Genomic DNA, 5,552 nt, shown 5'->3' on the forward strand with positions numbered 1-5,552 from the left:
GTTAGGCTTGAATAATGTCAGGTAGGATATTTTATTGAAATAGCAAGTCTGAAGATATTAGAGACCTAGATTCATCTTAATCTTTGCTCTTAGGACCATTATTGTACTAAACATCAATGTAATAATATTTCCAAAATACCAGCAAAGGTTGCTTCATGTGGTTTCAAAAAGATGGACACATGAGCAAATCCTGTGCCTGGAGCCAGGTTTGAAACCCAGAGCTTCACTGAGTGACCTTGGACAAGTTGCTTAATCACCCTGAGCTTCAATTTTCTCATCTGTAAAATGTGGTAACAATACCTCCCTCGTAAGTTTCCTATGAGGAATAAATTATACAATGTAAGAAAATTTAGCATAATGCCTTGCACAGTGCAAAGTACTCAGGAAATAGTGACAGTGGTGTAGAGGTGGTGATTCTTCAACACTGAATTTATCAGTGCTGTATTTTGTGTTTTTATGGCAGGGGTACTGTAAGCAGTGGCATGTACCCACATCCAACTTCAGTGGCTTAACTAAATGGCGGTGTACTTTTCTCACGTACAAGGAGAGGTGCCCCAGCATTCATGTGGCTGATGGAGTAAATCCGGAAGCACCCAAGCCCCTTCCATTTTCTGTTCTGCCACCCTTTACAAATGACCCTAATCTTCACAGGTGCAACATTCTCCTGCCCCTTCAGAAATCATGCCCAGGCTCCAGCAGAAAGAGAGACAGGGCAAATGGCAGAAGATGTAGGCCAGCTGAATCTGTCCTTTTGCCATCAGGAAAGCAAAGACCTTCTTGAAGGTCTACCCAGTGGACTTCCTCTTATACCTCATTGGTTGGAATTTATTCGCATGAGCATCCCTGGTACAAGGGAGCCTGGGAAATTGTCTCCTTTAGTTAGGAAATTTGCTGCCCCAAGCAGAATTGTGGTTCTGATAGGAAGAAAAGAAGGGAGAATGGACACTGAATAGGCAACCAGAAGTGTCTGTCATAGTTTGACATTAAGAATTATTTGCTGCCTGTCCCTCCAAATGCCCAAGGTCTTAGTAGTGAGAGGGAGGGAGGGAAGGGGGGAGAAGGAGAGAGAGAGAATAGGAGACATATGGTATGGCCTGGTTTAATGGAGGAGCTGGACTGTGCATGGCAAAGTCCAATATCCCTTTAGGAGTAAGCAAACATTAAATGCTAAGCAAGAATTTTTAGCTCCTCCTAAATATTCTCCTGTCATAGAGGACATCATGCTGTATTGGTTAAGAACAAGGTTCAGAAATGAAGTAGTCACGACTTAGAATTCTGGCCGTGTCCCTATTGGAGTGTATGCCTTTGGGCAAGTTATTTAATCTCTCTAAAACATAAACTCCGATGAGGGCTTTGTCAGTTTTGTCACTACTGCATCCCGTCCCGTAGGAGAGAGCTTTGTTATAAAAGGCTCTCAGATATTTGCTGGGTGGATGGATGGATGCATGAACTTCTTTGAACTCTAGATTCCTTAGCAGTGAAAGGCATTAATAGACACCATCTTTAGAGGCCGTCATGAGGATTAAATGAGAAAATGTTTTGTAGAACACTCCATTGACTGTATTGTTAGAGACATACAGTTTCACTTGAGCTCCAAGGCTCCCTGAACCTGGGAATCTCTGTGGGCTTTTTTTCCCTAGCAATCAGCATGGGAGTTTTGACCTGCTCCATTTCTGACCTGGGCTGATTCACCCATCCTTAGAGAACCTGGTGGTTCCCTGCTGCCAGGAGTTCACCACATTGAGGCCGAAATTAGTGTGGATGCCCAATCGGCATAATGCACTACAGCCCGGAACTCCTGGGCTCCAGCTATCCTCCTGCCTCAGCCTCCCTTCCGAGTTGCTGGGACTATGGACGTTTGCTGGGCTTAGGGCTTTTTTTCCTGAGCCAGCTGTTGATCTCCAAGTCTGTTGGCTTCTTAAATGAGATACACTATTATGGTGACACTTAAGTTTAGTACTAATGTATTTAAAGCGAATATCCGTGTAGTGTATTTCCAAAACATATTGGATGGCGAGTTGAAGGTATGTGGGCGTGCATCTGTGTGCATGTCTGCATACACACTTGCATTTGTGGCTTAATTTTGGATAAAAGTTTAATGAGTTTTCAATATCAGCTATTTCAAACCAGGCTCGTTGCTAATTAAGGGTTAGCACACTAAATTAGCAGTAAATTAATACTCATTTTTGTTCTAGCACACTAGAGTGGCAGGGAAATTACCTAAATTAGACTCAGGTAGTGATACTCATCATGGCCAAGAATAATGGAATCTAAAAGGATTTTCTGTGAAACACTAAGAGTGAGGGATATCCATAAAACCAAAAATTCTGGTGTCCTTATTTAGTTACTTACAGTAGATGGGTCTTTAAAAGTGGTGATTTAAAAGAAAATTTCCCAGAGCAGCATGTGCCATAACACTTAGCATAGGCCAATTTATAAGGTTTATGGGGAAATTAAGGCTCAGGATGGCCTCATGCTGACAAAGTGGAGATTGCCAAACTGGGCTGCAATGCAAGCAAATACAACACCAGCAGTCCGTCAAAAGCCAAGCGATTCCTTAACGTTCGCGAGCCATTTCACGATAGTTCGCAATCATCAACTCCTCTCCGTTACATAGCAGGGTTTCGGCGCCAATGCCAAAGCTGGGATATCTTCTTTGGGGTTAGCAGTCCTTGCTTATGCTTTCTAATTTGAATTATCTATTGAATGGGTGTGTTCTCCTCTGACAAAGTAGACAGTGCCACCAAATGCAAAAGTAACTGCAGCCGGCTTGATGCCACATTTCTTTGGAGAAGAGTGATTCACTCCCGTATAGAAGTTTGCAGTTTACAGAGGGCGCTCATATGCATTGTGTCATTGTGAAAAGACATAATTTCCAACTCCATGGAACACAGACTGCAGGGAAGCATCAGACCATGCCTGGCATGCCTCTGCGCTCAGTGGTTCCCGAGGCCCTCTCTGGCCAACTCGGAGGTCTGGGCCCAGGGGTATATGCCTGCTTTGTGTTTCTACCCCAGCCGTTCACCCTGCTCTCGCTCATCAGGAGAGTATTGACTAGCAATTGGCTAGGTCTCGACAGGCCAGCTTTGCAGTAATTATGAATTAAAGATGTCAGTGGCAAAAGCATCTCATTCCAGATATTTCTACACATAGTTGATATCAGCTTTCGTAAGTGTGACAACTCCAAATGGCTTGCAGTCATAAGGGAATGACCAGTTGAATAGCTATTATTTCATCCAATCGATGCTATGCTTTTTGTGCGCAGGGAAACAAGAATTTTTTTCCTGGTTTTTGCTTTCAGTAGCTGCTGAAAAATATTAGCTATCCTCCCTAGGAAGCCAGCTCCTGTGGGGATGCTGTATGTTGCAAGTGGAGACCCAGGTTAACTTTCAGCAAATGTTACCAAAAAATAGAAATTTCTACCTGGACTTAATCATTAATGCGCTCACTCCCAACAGAAAAATGACCATTTATTTCATGGAATCTCTTGAATCCTGCTCTACCAGTAAAATAAGGCTGAGAAAAGAATCCAGATTAAAACACAGTATCTTATTGGTCTTATCCAAGGTCCATGAGTCCAGGCAAGGGCAAAAATAAAGCCTTCCATCTCATGGCAGGCTCCTGGGTACTCTGAGATCCAGTCTATGTTCAAAGAGAAGAGATTTCTCTCTCTCTTTTTTTCTTAATTGAAGTATAGTTGATTTACAGTGTTGTGTTAGTTTCTGGTGTACCGCAGAGTGATTCAGTTATACATATATGTATTCTTTTTCCTATTCTTTTCCTTTATGGTTTGTTACAGGATGTTGAATCTAGTTTCCTGTGCTATATAGTAGGGCCTTGTTGTTTATCAGTTTTGTAGTAGTTTGTATCTGCTCATCCAAAACTCCTAATTTATCTCTCCCCTACCCGTTTTCCCCTTTGGTAACCATAAGTTTGTCTTCTATGTCTGTGAGTCTGTTTCCGTTTCGTGAATAAGTTCATTTTGTCATATCTTATGATAGATTCCACACATACGTGATATTGTATGGTATTTCTCTTTTCCTTTCTGACTTACTTCACTTAGTATGATAATCTCTAATTCAAAAAGATACATACACTCCAATGTTTATGGAGCAGTATTTGTAATAGCCAAGACACCGAAGCAACCTAATGTCCATCAACAGAGGAATGGATAAAGAAGATGTGGTACATATATACAGTGGAATGCTACTCATCCATAAAAAATAATGAAATAATGCCATTTGCAGCAACATAGAGATCTCATTTTTTTTTTTACATTATAGATGCCGCTGTATGCCAGGGCCTCTTTACATTTTTATGATTACTATCCAGATATTTACAGAGTTTTTTTTCATTTGCTCACAATTATCTTGGCAATGGACTTAATCATTTTAACAAAGAGTGAGAACGATTAGTTAGTTGGTACCTTTCAAAGCAACATTTCCCAACTACTGTAAATGTTCAGAAAATGACAGATTGAGGGAGCAAAATTGGAGGGTGGTGGAAATTCACATCAGGTAGTTACAACTGCCACAAGAACACACAGCTAATAAGTGGCAAAACCAGGAATTGACTCCATAGCTGACACTTCTAATCACTGTGCTCTATAGTGTCTCCACTACAGGCTTCTGACGGCAGTGAGAAGAGTTAATAGTAGCGGTGGTATAGAAGTAGTGGTAATAATAGTAACATCAGCCATCGCTGGTTGCATTCCTACTTATGAACCAGACATCGAGATATTGTAGTAAGCATTTTCATGGAGTATCTTTTTTATTCTCAAAACAATCCTATGAGATAAATGCTATTATCATCCCCATTTTTCAGAGGAGGAAACTGAAGATCAGAGAACTTATTTACTCAGGTACAAGATATTAGGTGGCTGAGCTGGGATTTCAACCTAAGAGTTAGACTTCATTGCTTGTGCTCTAACTGCTACTATATCCTACCTCCCTGGAGAAAGGAGAGGTCAGATATGTTAACATCAAAGAAGGACCAAACACTGGACATGGGGGGCATTTGAAGCTTGGAATGACACAGACAAGTCAGATTTCAGATCAAATTTGGTTTGCCTTCTCCGTTCAGGCAAACCCTGAGACCAGGAGCCACATGGGCCTGTTTGAAACAAGCATGGGATTCCTGGGCTCCTCAGACAGGAACTTGACCCACAGGAATAAAGAGATGATGGTGTACTGAAGTGTGTACTTCTTGTGAGGCAGTGTGCTCAGTTCTGTAGCATAAGTATCTCCAACCACCCTATGATGTAAGTGTTGAAACTTCTTCCTACAGATGAAGAAGCTAAAGCTCAGACATGCTAGGTAACCCTCACACATTTCCCTGCCATGAGTGACAAACGAGGACAGGTGGTACACAGATCTGTCTGACTCCAGGGTCTGTGGCCCTAGGGACCAGAACTTTGGAAAGGGGACTGTGTGTTTGCGATCCTCATTCTCATCTCCACAGCTGGGCTGCATCCTGCATGTGTCATTTCATTTGCCGGTACTCGGACCCTTCTGGGGAGAGGGACTCTGCTCTCTCCCATGACGGTGCATTGC

General features: G+C 42.2%; 1 non-coding gene across 1 annotated transcript; it reads right to left on the reverse strand.

Moving 5' to 3' along the window:
- Positions 1-1,567: 1,567 nt before the first annotated feature.
- On the reverse strand, positions 1,568-1,867 carry LOC149748298 (signal recognition particle RNA). Its single transcript, XR_016394782.1, has one exon.
- Between the last annotated feature and the right edge of the window lie 3,685 nt (positions 1,868-5,552).

Source organism: Delphinapterus leucas, chromosome 10, assembly GCF_059928025.1.
Source record: "Delphinapterus leucas isolate spDelLeu-1000000601 "Yukka" chromosome 10, BTC_Dleu_Yukka2, whole genome shotgun sequence".
Taxonomy (NCBI): Eukaryota; Metazoa; Chordata; class Mammalia; order Artiodactyla; family Monodontidae; genus Delphinapterus; species Delphinapterus leucas.